At 48.1% G+C, this 18,204-nt stretch overlaps 1 protein-coding gene across 1 annotated transcript in view; it reads left to right on the top strand.

The window, feature by feature from the left end:
• The window catches only part of SDK1 (sidekick cell adhesion molecule 1), a 1,005,745-nt gene that overhangs the window by 857,066 nt on the left and 130,475 nt on the right, over window positions 1-18,204 (top strand). Inside the window, exon 49 of the mRNA XM_082429098.1 lies at window positions 5,326-9,556. The gene's annotated coding sequence lies outside the window, so the exon portion shown is untranslated. The remainder of the gene's footprint in view (window positions 1-5,325; window positions 9,557-18,204) is intronic.

The following is an 18,204-nucleotide window of genomic DNA, read 5'->3' as shown; positions in this document are numbered from 1 at the left end:
AGTGGAAAATAGGGGTGAGATATTATTCCATCTTATCCAGAACTGGAATCCGAATTGGATTTTAGAAACCAAAACTAAAAAAACACAGATTAGCACAAATCCACTGTTTTTACTAGAAAGATAATTAAGCGCATTGTTTCCTGGTGGTAGGTTAACAACGTCATCTTCACCTGCAAAGGACAGCTTCGTTACCATCTAAATCTTATGCCCCAAGCACATCTTCATCTATTTTTGCTTTATGTGAAAGAATATTCAAATTCATTGAAATTTCCAGCTGCTCCTAGACTAGGCTGAATAAATGAATAAATGACTCTTGGAGACTTTCTTTTAAAAGATATTTCATAGCCCGCATACTCTAGGATTCTTCTAATTTCTACGGCTGGGGTTCTTCGGGGATTATCTCAACCCACTGTCTTAAATATTGAGCTCCATGATTGATAGAGTTGATGGCAAGGCTCACTCCACACACATGAATTAAAAGCACTAAATCACATGATCAGAGGCAGAAGGATGATACTCCCTATTGATCCTTTAAGAGTCGGCCTAGCAAGACACAAGGAGAGGTCGCTCACCTCGCTCGGCCCTCACCTCGCTGAAATGCAGAATTCATATGGCAGAGACCATAGTTCCCCCAGTCAAACACCAGAGAATATTGTATAAAATACTGATTTGCTCCCCTTACTGATGCTATCAGCATCGGAAGATTTGGGGCAGGGAGGGAGACAGGAGGTGTTTGCCAGACACTTTCTTTCTGTACCTGGTTTAGCTTCAAAAGCTTAAGCTCATTGATAGTATAGTTTGAAGAGAGAAGTGAGTTTCTGGGGGAAACACAGAAGCAGAGGGAGAGTTTCTCTCAGATAAAAAAGCAGCATCTCCTGGGCATGTGCAGGAGTGACTACAGTTCCCCTCAACAGCGGGGACCTGTGTCAGACCTTTATACCCCAAATGGTGCCCAGGCCCGAGAGGCATGGCCTCATGATGTCCCTGGGGTGATCTCAGCCTGGACCACCAGCTTCCCCAAACCTGGTTCAGAGGCAGCAAAGAGAGCTCCAGACTTGGAGGGTCCATAGGAGCTGATACTTGGGAGTCTCTCTTCTCACCCACCTCTGACCCAAGCAACACCCCAGCTGTCTTTGCCCCACCTGGAACTCCAAATCCTAGGCTCAATTTCCAGAAGAAGCCAGGGTGGGAGCGTGTCATCAAAGCGCCTCTTGTATTCCCACCCAGCCAAGCAGGACGGGAACTCAGAGACAAAATTAAGTTGATGTAAAGACCCTGAAGGCATAGACATTTCTGGCACACCTGAGTGGTGCACGGAGATTCCCCTCCACCAGGCTCCCACTCCCAGCCCCACCTGCACAATAATAGATAGTAAACAGAGACATAACCTTTGTGGAAAGAAGAATTTTTAGCAGATGTACAAGGCTGCCAAAGCCAGGGAGCCTTATTCAGCCAAATGATTACAGCCTGGGTTTTATTTCTAAGCGTCTTTTTAGCATTATGCTGTCACCTATAATAAGTGGCTTTGCTTGAGCAAACAGTGGAGGATCCTAATTGGCCCCGGCGAAGGGATTTTTCATACGTTTCAGGAGGGGAAGGAGGAGTGACATATGCAGTTACACTAATGGTTTCATTTTCTAAGACACTGAGTATTGTTTATGTGTGGTTCTTATCGCATGCAGATGAACAATTGCTCATCCCAGGTGGAGGGCCGCGTACGGGGGGCTGGGAGGCTCCTGCATTCGCTGGCTGGCACCAGCCCCCCTGATTGTTTTTTCTCTCCCCTGCTGAGGTCAGTAACCAGCTCTGATTTCTGCTGAATCAGTTTGCTGTGGTCTGTCTTGTCCTCCCTCCCCACGTTAATTATGTCTCCAGATGAGTGCGGGACTAAACTACAGAGCTGATTCCAATAGCGGAAAAATGTATTTCTCCTTCTTGGACCTTCCTTCATTTTGACTTTCAGCTCTCTCCCCGTCTGGCCAAGGTCTGTAATCAGTAGTCACGTGGCTCCCGGTCCTTTATCTGGGAGAGATGGGGAGACCTTGGCGGTACTTTCTTTTCAGACTAAAGAATCTAGAGTAAATGTAAGGATAAAAGGACTTTATTCTCCATCCCTTTTCAGTGAAACGCCCTCCTCATTTTAAAATAGCCCTCCCTTCCGGAAATCTGCTACATGTCTTCTATCTTCTGGGAATTTATGTGGTTCATCTTACGGAAGTAGAACGTTGCCTCCAGGTGCCCAAAAGTAAGTAAAGTTCAAACAAATAACTTCCCCCCAAAACCCCTTTTCTTAAAGAGAAAATAATTTTTTGTCCAATTTAGAAAGAGAATAGATGTCAGGTGCCTGCACTTTCCCAGAACTTCAGGTGTTTATTCCCCAAACGTACTATGTGGTGCTGTGGGTTCGTGGCCACCTGAAAATGAAGACGTGCCCACCTCCAGCCTGGCACAAGAGTCTTCCCCCACTAATGGTCATTAGGAGAAAATGAAGGCCACTAGGTAAGCCCAAAATGTTGATCATGGGACTTAGGCTTCATGGGGAGGAAGGGGAAGTTACCATCTCTGTTGTCCGTGGCCATGAATAAAGGGTGGTTGATGAAATCATCACAGGGAGTCGAGAGATGCCCCTTGATCCCTTTTCTAATCCTGTCTCCACCTTTTGAGGCCCAACTCCCAAAAAGCCATTAAGTAGAAGCACCCCCAAGGTGCCCCTCAAACCCTTGCCCCGTTAGCACCTTACCAACTTAGCCTAGAAGCATCTATAGCTGATTCTCATCATTCCCAGTAATTATGTCCTGTAAAGTCTCCGCCAGTATGGAACCATCGCTCCCAGGGGAAATACACAGTCCCCAGGGAGCCTCTGGGCACAGCATATGCAAAACAAATCAGTGCAAAACCTAGTGTAGGTGCGTTTCCATTTAAAGACACGTTATTTAATCCACGTATATTGTTTATTCATTAACACTGAATAGAGGGCCAACAGCCCTCTATCTCATGCCTGGACGAAGCTCACCTAACATATGCACCTTGCGTTTAGGAACACGGGACAAGCACTAAGGTTGGGGCCATTTTATGACCCCATGAATGTGCCGCAAGTGTTGACTTTGGGGTTACAAATAAATTATAAGGAGTCAGTGAATTTGTAACTGTGGAATCGGTGAATAACGAGGAGGAATTCTATATCCTAAACCTCTTTATACCTTTCTTATCCAAATCTCTCCATCTTGAGTCTCCGTATTGGTTTGCTGGGGACACCATAACAAAGCACCACAAACTGGGTGGCTTAACGACAGAAATCTATATTCTCACAGTTCTGGAGGCTAGAAATCTATGAGCAAGGTACCGGCAGGGCTGATTCATTCCGAAGCCATCCTCCTTGGCTTGTAGACGACTGTCGTCAACCTGAGTCTGCACGCCATCTTCTCTCTGTGTGTATCTGTGTCCTAATCTTCTCTTCTAAGGACACTCATGTTACTGGATTAGGGCCCTCCCAATGACTTCATTTTACCTTAATGACCTCTTCTAAGGCCCTATCTCCAAATACCAGTGCATTCTGTGATACTGGGGGATTCAGACTATAAAATGTGAATTTGGGGAGGACAAAGTTAAACCCATAACAGTCCCTTCCCTCAAGTCCCTGCTAAGCCACATGGATTTACCATCTCAATTTAAGATGTCAGGATCTTAATATTCCCCCTCTCAGAGCTACTGTGTTGAATTTTAAGTGTGAGCAGAACAGACTTCCTTCTAATCAGAGTTGGGATCAGGGTACCAGGTTTGGGCCCATAATGAAGATGAAGATCTCAAGCAAAGCAGACAAAACAAACCTCCAAGCAAAGTGTCGGGCATCTTCTCCCGTGCAAGTCAGTCACTGGGGAGACCAGGAAAAGCAGCCTCACCCCAGGCTGGACCAGAACAAGGCCATGTCCACTCGGAAGACCTGGACCCCGAGTCCTTGGGCGGCCCTGCAGGTGATGGATATTGACCTTGATAGGCCCGATCTGCTCGCAGGAGCCTCGTAACCTCAGCCTGGGGGTGAGGGCGCCATGGGGATGCCCACAGCCTAGGGCAGGGACTCCGCCCACCTCTGGGCCTCAGACCCTGGAGGGAGGGAGGAGAACTTTCTCCGTGAACTCAGTGAGTAGTTCTGCCTTCCACTCTTGGTCCCAAACTCACCTACCAGGCAGCCCCAATGTTACAGGTTGAATTGTGACTTCTTCCTCAAAAGATGTCACAGTCCTAACCCCGGTGCATTTCCTTATTTGGAAATGGGTTCTTTGCAGAGGATCCAGTTTAGATGAAGTCATTATAAAATGGGGAAATTTGGACTCAGATTCACACACAGGGAGAATTCCATGTGAAGATGAAGGCGGAGAGCAGGGTGATGCTTCTACAGGAACGCCAAAGACTGCCAGCAAAATCCCAGAAGCTCAGGGAGGGGCCTGCAACAGACGGTCCCTCAGGGTCCCTCCGCCCCGCCCACACCTTGATCTTGGACTTGTAGCCTCCAGAGCTGAGGGAGATTAAATTTCTGTTACTAAGCCACGCAATTTGTGGTATTTTGTTACAGCAGCCCTAGCAAACTAATACACCCAGAGAAACGTTTTTTAAATCAGATCCCTTCTCCCTGCCGCTTCATGCTTACCATTTTACTTAGGAATTAGTTCACCCTCCCTACAAAGGCAGACAAGCCCCGCAAAGCCTGCCCTTTGCTGACATCTACCCCATTTTATGTCTCTCCCTGAAATTCAGTGCACTCCAGGCTCACCAGACGCCCTATTCATCCACAGCCATACCAGATCCTTTGCTACCTCAGGGCCTTTGCACCAGCTCACACCTTCCTCTGGACCGCTCTTTCCCCCAGTCCTTTGCCATTTTGGTTTCAGTAGAAACATCACCCCCTCTGGGAGTCCTCTCCAACAACCCCATCTAAGCCAGTGCATCCCAAGACCCCAGGCCTGTTCTAGCCCTTATCCTGTTCCATTTCATACATAGAACTAAGTGTGATCTGAAACTAAAAGAACTGAAATACAACCACTGGTAACATGATGGCTTATCTCTGATGAGATGATAAATGGCATGATTTCAAGTTTCTCTCTGCTTTCCAGAGCTCCTACCATTAACATGTATTATTTTCTAATCAGCAAGGAGGCAATAGCTGCTCAAAAAATGGTCAACAATTTACTGGCATGTGTGCCTTCAACACAGCACTGGTGGCTGGCAGAACGCTGCCCTTCTAGGTGGTTCTCTAGCAGGATTTCCTTCCAGATGATTGTGGTGGTTTTAAAACACTTCATTAAAATTCTTTGATTCTTGTCCCTCCAGTAAGAACGAGGCTGACCTTGGTGGGTTCTTTGTGACGGAACAGAAGTGATGCTGGGTGACTCCAAGGTCAGGGCAGAAAAAGACCATTCTCTTCGAACGTTTGCTCTGGAGGCATCTAGAGGAAACCAGATGCCATGTTAGGACAAACTCCACCAGGCTGGAGAGGCCACCGGCCCTGACAACCACCAGCCCATGGGCGAGCCGCTTGGGTGCGCCATCTTGGAAGTCCATCCCAATCCAGGTCCAGACAACTGAACATCCCCACCGTCTGATGGCAACACATGAGCAGAAAGGGCTCAGATAACTCTCGCCCAGCGAGGTGAGACTCAGCATCATGCATGTGAATCCTTATGCCCGACCTCATTGCGTGACATGTTTGCCGTATTCCATTGGATTTGGGAAACCTGTTTCAGAGTCTTTTGCCAAGGAGCTTCCATGGTAAAGTGACAACCACAGGACTTTGGAGGCACACAGCTCTGAAAACATTTTAGCTCTCCTCTGCTACTTTATCAGGCATGCATTTTGGCTGCAGTTAAGAGAAAATTTGAATAACCAGGGTTTTTAAAAGAGGGAATTCTTTTTCTCACAGAAATCTGGAGGTAGGCTTTTGCTGGCATTGCTTCAGCTGCTTTAATAACATCATCAGGGGCTCAGGCTATGTTAGCTCCAACACTCGTGATTTTTTTTTTTTTTTGCCTCAGGGTCACAAAATGGCTGCAGTAGCACCAGATATCACTTCTGCTAACAAGGCAGTGAGAAGGGAGGAAGCATGACAAGTCATGCTAGCCACATCTTTCCTTTTTTTTTTTCTCTTTAACACAAAAGCAAAAGGTTTCCCAGGTGTCCATGTAGTAGTCCTCTCCTTAGGCTTCATGGGTCAGAACTGGATCACATGGCTTCCCCTAGCTGCAGGAGAGGCTGGGGAATTGGGAAACAGTTGATTCCCATGATTGTCTTAGCTAATCATAAGTCTCATAAGTCATCACTTGGGGCTGGGTGCATTGCAGTATTAAACTGAAGTTCCTCTTAGCAAGGAAGCAGGGGATGACGAGCTTCAGGTGTCCAGTGAGCAGTGTCCACTCGAGCCACCTGACCAGGTTATGGCTTAGTGACGTAGAGCAAGACCCTTGAGCCCTGTGAGCCTGTTCTTTGTCCACGAAATGGAACAACACCATGTCCTTAGCCCCCAGCAGGGTGGCTGGGTTTCGAAGGATGTCCTGAATGAAGGCATCCCTGGAAGAAAGCCTGGCCATGTCCTCTGTCCAAATACATCACACACCATCCAGAATTAACCTGGTGATGGGTTACATTGTGGGGACACAGAAATGTTCACAGTTCTGGCTCTGAGACCAGCAATCTGCTTCAAAAGGGAAAAAACAACAACAAAATTGAATGCTCCAGAGAAACCTTAGTGCTGCAAGTCACAATCATGTAAGGAGATGAAGTGAGCTGCACTTTCTCTGTCTTTACTGGGCTGGAGACCCCAGATGGAGGCAGACTTACAGCCCTAACAGCACTTCTGTCAGCTCTCTGTGCTCCGTTCATTTACATCCCGCGGTTACGATGCCCAGCAGGGGACAGCGGTGCCCACCGACATCACTCTTTGCATTTACTCAGTGGTACTTGCACATTGATTTCCTTGGAGTTTTTCCTTTTTTTTGTAGAATCATTACCTACCTCCAAAGTGCGTCTCGGCCATTGTCTGTGGAGAGCCCAGGCTTATATTTTGCCCAGGGCAATATTATCAAGGCTGTCCCCAGGGCTGGCAGTCAGGAAGGCATGAACCTAGACCCATCCTCTCCTCCTCATCTGCTCTTGTTGTCGTCAATCAAGCTGATTTTCAGTCACCGGCCTAAATTGCTACTCGCCACCGTCTCTTTGCCCTCCAGAGAAATCCCTTCTACTGCCGTTTCTCAAGAGGCCAAGACCTTGGCTCCTTTTAACCAGAATAAAGTGACTCGTTAAACTATCCCATCGCCTTTCAGAATGAACATGGCTGCATAAGAACATTTTTCTACGTCTCCTCCTGGAAATCATGCATAAGGAGCAAGGAGAATTAAAAAACCCCATAAACTCCATTTTCAGAGAAACCAGAAAATAGATATAGTCCACAGACTTCAAAGTACATGTACAGACTGACAAAGCAGCCGGGGTTGAGCAGGACCTGACAGGAGGGAAGGAAGTGAAGAAGTGCAGGGGCACCAGTGGCAGTGGAGGAATGCACCAGTTGTGCAGAATGCACCCCTAAGATGAGGGGTTCACCCTGAAACACAACAGCTGCACCGATGTTGGCAACTGAGCGTGGGAGCTGGGGCAGGAGGCGGTGGAGGAAGCTCCCTCAGCCCCAGTTTGGTTCAGAGAAGCAGAGGAGGCAGGGCTGTAAAGGATGGGTGAGAAGCAGGGAAATGCAAACCGAAACCACAGAGAGACAGGATCTCCCACCCGTCAGAATGGCCATCATCAAAAAGAACACAAATAACAAATGCTGGAGAGGATGCAGAAAAAAAAGAACCCTCTTGCACTGTTGGTGGGAATGTGAACTGGTGCAGCCACTGTGGAAAACAGTATGGAGGGTCCTCAAAAAACTAAAAATAGAGCTACCATATGACCCAGCAATCCCACTCCTGGGTATATATCCGAAAACAAAAACAAAAACTCTAATTTGAAAAGATACATGCACCCCAACGTTCACTGTAGCATTATTCACAATTGCCGAGGTATGGAAACAACCTAAGTGTCCATCAACAGATGAATGGATAAAGAAGGTGTGGGACATACACACAATGGAATATTACTCAGTCATAAAAAAGAATGAAATGTTGCCATTTGCAGCAACATGGATGGACTTGGAGGGCATTATACTTAGTGAAATATGTCAGACAGAGAAAGACAAATACTGTATGATCTCGCTCATAGGTGGAATCTAAAAAATACAACAAACCAGTGAATAAAACAAAAACGAAACAGACTCACAGAGAGAAAAAACTAGTGGTTACTAGTGAGGAGAGGGAAGGGGGAGGAGCAATATAGGGGTAGAAGGAAAAAGGGGTTGTTATGAGATTATATGAAATCATCTGGGTGAAACTTTTGAAAACTGTAAAGCACTGTAGAATTTAAAGAATCTTTAGTTCAATTAAAAAAAAAAATGGATGAGAAGTAGCCTCACTCTGGCAGGAGAGAAGAAACACCTGCCTGGGGCTGACATCGTTCAGCCATCCCTCAAGGACTTCCTGCAAAGACCGCTGCCTGTCTCCGCAAATTCTCTCTCCTTTTCCCTAGTAAACGGAGCTTTAGCCATGAGCACATGGCCACCCACGGAGACTACATCTCCCAGCCTCCCTTTCAGCTCCACGTGGTCATGTGACCTGAGGGACCAATGGGGTGTGAGCAGAAGGGGCGTGCAGGGCTCCGGCCTAAGGCAAAGCACCTGTTTCGGAGGTTGGCGTTTTTCCTTCTTCTCCAAAGGCAGGAAGGCAGACGTGGGAGCAGTGCCGCTTCCACGGTATTGGAAGTGGACGGAATCTGAGGGGAAGGGAGCAACAGAACGGAAGGACCCTGGGTCCCGAGTGACGTCGTGGACCATGGAGACCCCTCCCACCGCCCAGCAGCAGCGAGGGCTGAGAGCCGAGGACCGTTGTGTAAGAGAGACCCTCACGGGAGCCATGCTTCCTGTATCCTCAGCCCACACCCTACGTGATACATGCTTGATATAAATGTGCACCCAGAAGTGGGGTGCGGCCATGGCAAAAACCTCGGATAGTGCCTGGGAGGGGCCCCAGGGGAGTGGGGCGAGCCGGGGCCTCCTTCCGGCCCTTCTGCATGGAACCCCCCTTCCAGGGGCCACGGAAGCCCAGCGTCTCCGGGTCCTGGAGCCCGCCTCTTCCTCCTGCACGATTAGGGGAATCTCTCACCCTCTACACAGTTGCCAGTTAACTTCCAAAGCTTGTTCTTATTCAGGATCCCAGGTTTCAGAGATGTTTGCCCAGAAAGCCTCAACATTGTTTTGAAACGCGCAAGTGTTTTCTCTGCGACACCCCCCCTGTGAACACTGCATTGTCAGCTGCCTCTAATCTCCCCGCCTTTCCTATCTCACAGCTCCGGGAGGGCTCCTCAGGCTTCCAGAATGTTCCGCGAGACATGAGCTCTCTGAGCAGGACGAGTGCAGCTCGCCGGAGACAAGCGGCAATGTTCCGGGCAAGCGGCGTCACCAGCCGGACCGCGGCCCCTGCAGGTACAGCCTTGTGCTGGGGTCTGGGGGACCTTCTGCTGAGTCTCACGGGCTTCTGCGCCCACGCTGGGCGGCCAAACGTTTGTTCGTTGATTTTCTAAAATCTCGAGCTCTTGACTGTGAAATGGTTTCTAGCTGGAGGATGTGCTTGGTTCAGAGAAAAAGAGCTGACCTGACATTTCCAGCCCGTGTTTCTCAAATAATGTTCTGGAGAAGAAACTCTTCTTTTTCTCCCGAAACACAGTCTTAGCCAAAGCGTCACTGTGTAAAAAGAGACGAAAGTGGGTCTGATTGTAATGGGTTTGGAGGGCACAAGGGCCCCCATCCCCCGTTCCTCAGCCAGTCTCCGGGATCAGAAAAATCCTTGTTCAAAGCAGTGAATTTCCCAGCCTCTCTGTGGGTCCATTATGGACCCCTTGATCCTGTCGCAGTGAGTAGAAGTCACAGACGAGTTGCTAATGATCACAGCAGCTGCGATGAATCTCACTAACGTCTTGCGAAGTGACAGAAGCTAGGCACCAAAAGTACATACTGTTGCATCCACTGATGTGAGATTCTGGAACAGGCAAAACAAATCCTGAGCGACAGAAGTAAATCAGTAGTTGCTTCTGGGGGTGGGTGGAGATGGGGAGGGACCTGAGAGAATGACCGGGTGATGGAAAGTTCTATGTCTTGAGAGAGGTTTGGCTCACACAGGTGTGTGCACTTGTCAGTGCTCCTCAAATCCTAACACTTAAGACCTGTGCGTTTCACTGTATGTAAATTTTACCTAAAAAAACAAGCAGTATCAGCAAACAGGGAGCGTGAGGGCTGAGGGTGGGCAGAGCAAGTGGCCTGTTGTAGCCGAACAGAGTGAGGGTGGGAGGTGACAGCGAGAGCTGAGCCCCGACAGACCGGCTGGAGCCCACCACCGAGCCGTCACCAGGTGACGGGACTCTGGTTTGCATGACATGGGATGCACTGAGTTTTAGTGTAAGAGCGTGACGCCACCGACGCTGCACAGGCACACCCCGTCCTATTGGGCTTTGCTTCGTTGCACTTTGCAGATACTGTGGGTTTTTACACACTGAAGGTCTGTGGCCACCCCAAGTCCCGGAAGTCTGTTGGTGCCACTTTTCCAGTGGCATGGGCTCACTGTGTGTCTCTGCGTCGCATGGTGGTAAATCTGGCAGTATTTCAAACTTTTTAGTATTATTATACTTATGGTGATCTGTGGTCAGTCTTTGATGTTACTATTGTCATAGTTTCGGGGCGCCAGGAACTGTGCCCGTGTAAGATGCTGAACTTAATCCATTGTTGAGATGACAACTAAGGATTTAGAATATTACATAAACTTAGTTGATAAGGCAGCAGCGGGGTTTGAGAGGACTGAATTTTGAAAGTAGTTCTGCTGTGGGTAAAATGCTCTCAAATGGCACTGCAGGCTACAGGGAAATGGTTCGTAAACGGAAGAGTCAATCTATGCGGCAAACTTCATTGCTGTCCTATTTTAAGAAATTTCGGCAGCCACCCCGGCCTTCAGCAACCCCCCGACCCCCATCAGTCAGCAGCCACCAACGCAGAGGCAAGACCCCCCACCAGCAAAAGCTTTAGGACTCGCTGAAAGCTCAGATGATGGCTGGCATTTTTTAGCAGTGTTTTTTTTTTAATTAAGGTATGCCTATTGTTTTTTTAGACATAATGCTCTTGCACACTTAATAGACTCCAGTGTAGTGTAAACATCACTTTTCTATGCCCTGGGAAACCGCAAAGTCCATGTGACTTGCTTCATTGCAGAGGTCTGGAACGGACCGCAGTCTCTCCAAGGTCTGCCTGTAGTTGAGGAAGATAGTTGTTTTGTTTGTCACCATGTCAAGTGGGCACATCCCACTTCTCGCAGTGAACATGGCCGTGAACTCTGGCCGCCCCACCTGCGCCTCTCCTGTGTGTCTGGGGAATTGGGCACAGAGCCTCTACCTCCTGCAGACAGACTGGAAAGTGGGCGAGGGCTTGTGGCCTGGGCTCCAGTTTCTCTAGTCTTGGAGTCGATGCCAGGAGGCCAAGGAAAAGGGACCTCCTGGGTCCATCCTGCCAAGAGTGGCCATGGCAGAGCAGCTCTGTCCGGTGTCCGGAGCCAACCATAGAGGCAACCCGAACGTGTGGGATCCAAGCGGTGCCCCAGGGTGGGGACTGCAGCACCTTCCAATGTGAGTTGGGGGCATTGTTTTCTGTTTTTTATTTATTTATTTATTTGTGTTTTTATTTTTGGCTGCGTTGGGTCTTCGTTGCTGCGCGCGGGCTTTCTCTAGTTGCAGTGAGTGGGGGCTACTCTTCATAGTGGTGTGCGGGCTTCTCATTGCAGTGGCTTCTCTTGTTGCAGAGCAAAGGCTCTAGGCGCATACGCTTCAGTAGTTGTGGTTCACGGACTCTAGAGCACAGGCTCAGTAGTTGTGGCGCACGGGTTTAGTTGCTCCGCAGCACATGGGATCTTCCCAGACCAGGGCTCGAACCCGTGTCCCCTGCACTGGCAGGCGGATTCTTGACCACTGCGCCACCAGGGAAACCCTGTTTTTTTTTTTTGAATTGAAGTAGAGTTGATTTACAATGTTCTGTTTGTTTCAAGTGTACAGCAAAGTGATTCAGTTATATATACGTATATTCTTTTTCAGAGTCTTTTCCATTATGGGTTCTTACAAGATATTGAATATAGTTCCCTGTGCTGTCAGGAGGTCCTTGCTGTTTAGAGTTTGGGGTGTTGTTATCGGCAAAGCAGCCTCCAGGGCGTGAACCAGATTCCATCTCTGTTGCTTGTAAGTCAAACCCCTCACCCAGAACACTCTTCTGCTTTGAGGGTTGGTCCCTTAGGTTTGAAGGTAGCCGTGGCAGAGATGTCAAGAAGAGGTAGAGGTTGGGATTTGAAACCCAGCTCCCTCCTTCGCACACGGTCTAACCGTAACGAGATCCTTGTTTTTACGTCTCTGGGCCTCCTCACCTAAGAATGCGGGAGTTCTAGCAGGTGATCTGAAGGTCTCATCTGGCATCACAGACGTGAAAGTCATTCCTAATAGTACTTGATGCCTCCACTTGGATGGCTGCACTGGGTTGAATGGTGATGTCATTGTCCCCCTGCTGCCGGGCGCCTGCCCTGAGGGGGTGGGGGGCCCCTGGGAGAAGCAGTATCCCCGAGGGTCCCAACAGCAGTGCCACAAAGGCTATCTGTCACCAGCCTTCTCTTTGTCTAACATGCCCACCTCCACGCCCCGCCAAGACTTTGGCCCAGAGAAGGGAGGTCGGGATGCCCATCTTGCCCCTTTGAGGGTGGAGTCCATCTCTAGGCCCTTGGCTGAAGTATCAGAACTAAACACTGGGACTTCTTTTTTTTTTTTTTTAATTTTATTTATTTATTTATTTATGGCTGTGTTGGGTCTTCGTTTCTGTGCGAGGGCTTTCTCTAGTCGCGGCAAGTGGGGGCCACTCTTCATTGCGGTGCACGAGCCTCTCACCGTCGCGGCCTCTCTTGTTGCGGAGCACAGGCTCCAGACGCGCAGGCTCAGCAATTGTGGCTCACGGGCCCAGTTGCTCCGCGGCATGTTGGGATCTTCCCAGACCAGGGCTTGAACCCATGTCCCCTGCATTGGCAGGCAGATTCTCAACCACTGCGCCACCAGGGAAGCCCAGACCTGGAACTTCTTGCTCAGCCGTATGGCTGTGATGCAGTAAAGGGCCTCATTACTTGCTTCAGGAACTTCTTAAAAATCGACTTATCCGAACCACAGATTTCCCAAACAGACCCCTTCCAGGACACGCGATTGCTCAAGTGGGCAGAGCATTTGCCCACCAAACAACTGTGTCTTTATCAAAACTCCTCCTAGATCCTTGCCTTACTGTGCCCGTCAAACCTGTGGTGTTATAGTGAGAGCTTTGCCCGATCCCGGTATGATCTCCCTGTTGAAAGACCCGCCTTAAACCACTGGTGACACGTAGTGGGCTGAAGGGTGCCCCCACCTCAAAAATATGTCCATGTCCTAATCCCTGGACTCTGTGAGTGTGGCCTTATTTGGAAAAAAGGGCTTGGTAGGTGTTATTAAGGATCTTGAGATGAGGAGATCATCCCGGATTGTCCCGATGGGCCACAAATCCAATGACGAGTGTCCTTACAAGACACACAAAGGAGAGACACACAGACAGAAGAAGAGGAAGCCATGTGACCACAGAGGCAGAGACAGGTGTGGGACCGGCACAAGCCCAGAAACGCTGGTGCCACCAGAGTCAGAAGGGGCCTGGAACAGATCCACCCCCAGAGGGAGCGTGGCCCCGCCGGACTTGGACTTCCGGTCCCCAGGACTGTGAGAGAAGAAATCTCTGTTGTCTTCAACCTCCTAGTTTGTGGAAATTTGTTAGGGCAGCCACAAGAGGCAAGTATAACAGCTAATGGTCAACTCACATTGACGTGTCCAAAACTGAGCCCCAGGTCTTCCTCTGAGGACCCGGCACCCAGAACCTTCTCCTCTGCGTTGATGTTGCCTCCTCTTTGCAGCTGCTCAGGATAAAACCTTGGAGACACTCTTGACCCTTTCTCTAAGATTTCACAGCCAAACCATCAGGAAATCTTGTAGCTCCCACTTGGAAAGTATGAACCCAGAATCTGAGAGACAGAATCTCCACCTCCACATGCTGAATTACCAGGTCCGCCCGCTGGTCTGTCTCTCTCTCCCTGCCCTTTTTCTCCCACGTGCTCTCATTCATCCCATTCCAGCCTCTTCGCTGTCCCTCTAACACCCCAGGGCCTTTGCACAGACCACTTCATCTCCCTAGAACACACTTCCTTGACAGCTAGATGGCTCAGCATCTCTCCCCCTTCAAATCTTTGCTCAAATGTCACCTCTCTCAATAAATTCTCTCTTGACCACTCATTCCAAATACCAGCCCTGCCACCAGCGTTCCCCGTCATTTCTATCCTGCCCTATTTTCCCCGTAGCCCTTAACACCTTCCGTCATGCTCTGCCCTTTATTTGTGTGCTGTGTTTGTTTATTGTCTGTGTCTCCCCTGCTAGAATGTAAACTCAAGACCAGCAGGAATTTTTACTTTCTTTATTCTCCCATCTATCACCCAGAAGTGTGCCAGACTCAATAAATATTTGTTGAATAAATAAGTGGGGGGAAACAGTGTCACCTATTTCTTTCATAATAGAGTGCATTTGTGGGGATCACAAAATAAATGGAAATCGTGTGGTCATCAAAACAAATTGTCTGTGGTGTATTTGAAATATGAAGATCTTCAGCGTTGCTTACCTGGTTGTCATTTTTTCCCTCTTATCAGCTACATTGAGAAGCCGCCCCAGTTTGTAGAACAGCAGCATTTTTCTCCCGAGTGTGGGCCAAGGTACCCATTGTCAAAGGCAAGAACGTCTGTAGCCCGTGCACACACTTCCGAGGATAGGCCAGGTTAGGCTGCAGCAACAAACAGCCCCAAAACTTCGGTGGCTGAAGATGGAAAGGGCTGGTGTCTTGGTTGCCCCAAAGTGCCTGGGGGACCTCGGTGACCGTCCAGGCAGCTGCCCTCCGTGTGATGGCTCCTTCTTGTGCCTCCGTAGTAAGTGTGCTGCCACGTTCACATGGGTGGGGAAGAGGGCCCTGGAGCCCCTCCTACAGGCATTTAAATGCTGCCACCTGCAAGTGACATGTTTCACTTCTGCCAGAGCCTGTCCCGTGACCTCAAAGGCACCAGGGCCAGAAAGGAGGGGACCCACAAAGGCCGACAAGCAGCATCTCCCATCCCACGGCGAGTGAGGCCGAGTGTCATGTAAATGATGTTTTAACTCTTTCTTCGTATAGTTTGTCAGTTTTTCTAATAAACAGCTGCTCTGTTTCTTACTCATCTGGAAGAACTCTTTATACAATCAGTCAGCCCTTTGCTTCTGATATAAGTTGCCAACACGGTGTCACAGTCTGACTTTGACGTTTGACTTGCATGGTGTTTTATGCCATGCAGATTTCAACATTTTTATTGTAATATAAAACATGGGCGCAGAAGAACACACACAAGAGCTGCACAGCTTCGCGAGTGACTTTAAGGCCAAGGCCCTTGTGCGGAACGCCCAGGTCAGGAAGAGCCTCCTTAGAAACACCCCATCTACATGGACTGCAGGTCCTCTCTCCCCACAAAGCGACCCCCCTCCTGGCTCGTATGGCCATCACTGCCTTGCATCATTCCTTCTTTTTTTTTTTTTTTTTTTTTTTTTGATCTCTGTCAAATCCTTTTTGCTGTGTATTATTTCAGGTCTTTTCATTTTTAAAGAGAGAACATCGTATGCCTGTAACCAAAACCCCCCACATCTTCCCCCTGACCCTTCTCCCTTCCCCTCCCCATAGGCGGACACTCTCAGAAATTGGTATGCGTCATTCGGGGGCCTGTTTTTATGTTTTTTGCTATTAATACACAGAGATATTTGCATGACTTTTATAGGGTATTCTTTTCCATTTTTACAACCCCATCTATTGAAGGTAGCCTTCTGTACACACCTTTCTGCACGTTTTTTCATTCTGTACTGTTTCTGAGATTTATCCATATTGACATGTGTGGCTCTAGTTCCTCTGTTGAATTGCTACGTAATATTCCACTGGGTGAAGAAGCTGCAGTCCGTTTATCGGTTCTCCCATTGATGGGCATTTAGCTCATTCGCAGTTTGAGGCACTTACCGGCAACGCGGCAGGGAGTACCCCCATACACGTCTGTCTCCTGGGCTCGTGGGCAGGGGTTTCTTGGGCGTGTTCCCAGGGCTTCCTTGCATTTCTGGAAAAGACTGATTCACCCAGAGTGCATCCCCAGGACCCTATAACTCAGTCTTGTCCACTTTAAAAATTATGTTTAAGTCTCATTTAACCTCGGGATTTCCCTTCCCTCCCTTTTTCTTGCAGTTTTACTGGGGAAACTCCAGGGTGTTTTTGGCCGATTGCATCCCTGCAGTACCCTTCAGCAGGATGCTCCGGTCTCTGTATTTCCCGCAAAGTGGCAGCTGGATCCAGAGGCTTGATTAGACCCACATTTGATCTCTTTGGCGAGACTCTAGGTGGTGTCTCCCCCTCTACTTGCATGGGCTAGAATCTCCAGTGCATTGTGAAATCACAGTAACAGTGAAAGCAGCCATCATTAATATGTTACTGACTTTAGTGAAAATGCTTCTGGGGGATTGCTGTTAAGAATGACCCTGGAAAAACTAAAAATAGAACTACCATACGACCCAGCAGTCCCACTACTGGGCATATACCCTGAGAAAACCATAATTCAAAAAGAGGCATGTACCACAATGTTCACTGCAGCACTATTTACAACAGCTAGGACGTGGAAGCAACCTAAGTGTCCATCAACAGATGAATGGATAAAGAAGATGTGGCACATATATACAATGGAATATTACTCAGCCATAAAATGAAACAAAATTGAGTTATTTGTAGTGAAGTGGACGGACCTAGAGTCTGTCATACAGAGTGAAGTAAGTCAGAAAGAGAAAAACAAATACCGTATGCTAACACATATTTATGGAATCTAAAAAAAAAAAAAGTGGTTCTGATGAACCTAGTGGCAGGACAGGAATAAAGATGCAGACGTAGAGAATGGACTTGAGGACACGGGGAGGGGAAGGGTAAGCTGGGACGAAGCGAGAGAGTGGCATGGACATATATACACTACCAAATGTAAAATAGATAGCTAGTGGGAAGCAGTCGCATAGCACAGGGAGATCAGCTCGGTGCTTTGTGACCACCTAGAGGGGTGGGATAGGGAGGGAGGGAGGGAGACGCAAGATGGAGGGGATATGGGGATATATGTATACATACAGCTGATTCACTTTGTTATACAGCAGAAACTAACACAACGCTGTAAAGCAATTATACTCCAATAAAGATGTTTAAAAAAAAAAAAGTATAACTCCCAGCATACATGTTTCAAAAAAAAAAAAAAATTCTGCTTTTCTAGAGCAGGGGTTGGCAAACTTGTAGAACAGGCCAGAGAGTAAATATTTTAGATTTGCCATACGATCTCTATGGTATCTACTCAGCTCAGTCACTGTAACCAAAAAGCAGCCACAGTAAAATGTAAATAATGGAGTATAACTGTGTTTCAGTAAAACATTATTTATAGACAAGGAAAAAAATAAAAATAAAAAATAAATAAAATTTAAAAATCTTCTTGCTTTTAAAAAAGAAAGAATGACCCTGGATTTTTTTTTTTTTTTTTAATTTTTGGCTGCGTTGGGTCTTCGTTGCGTGTGGGCTTTCTCTAGTTGTGGCGAGCAGAGGCTACTCTTCGTTTTGGTGCATGGGCTTCTCATTGCGGTGGCTTCTCTTGTTGCAGAGCAGTGGCTCTAGGCACTCGGGCTTCAGTCGTTGTAGCACAAGGGCTCAGTAGTTGTGGCGCACGGGCTTAGTTGCTCCGTGGCATGTGGGATCTTCCCGGACCAGGGCTCGAACCTGTGTCCCCTGCATTGGCAGGTGGATTCTTAACCACTGCACCACCAGGGAAGTCCCTGACCCTGGATGTTGAGCTGGGGTAAATATGTTTTATTAGGTATCTGCGGTGGATAAGGTAGTATCCAGCTATCCCTATTTCTTTGGATGCCTTTTATAAAATTAGAATGGATGTTGAAAATTTTTAAATACCCTTTTAGCATAAA

Source organism: Balaenoptera physalus, assembly GCF_965194825.1.
Source record: "Balaenoptera physalus genome assembly, chromosome: 16".
In the NCBI taxonomy this organism is placed as follows: Eukaryota; Metazoa; Chordata; class Mammalia; order Artiodactyla; family Balaenopteridae; genus Balaenoptera; species Balaenoptera physalus.
This window is presented reverse-complemented; position numbering and strand designations above follow the sequence as displayed.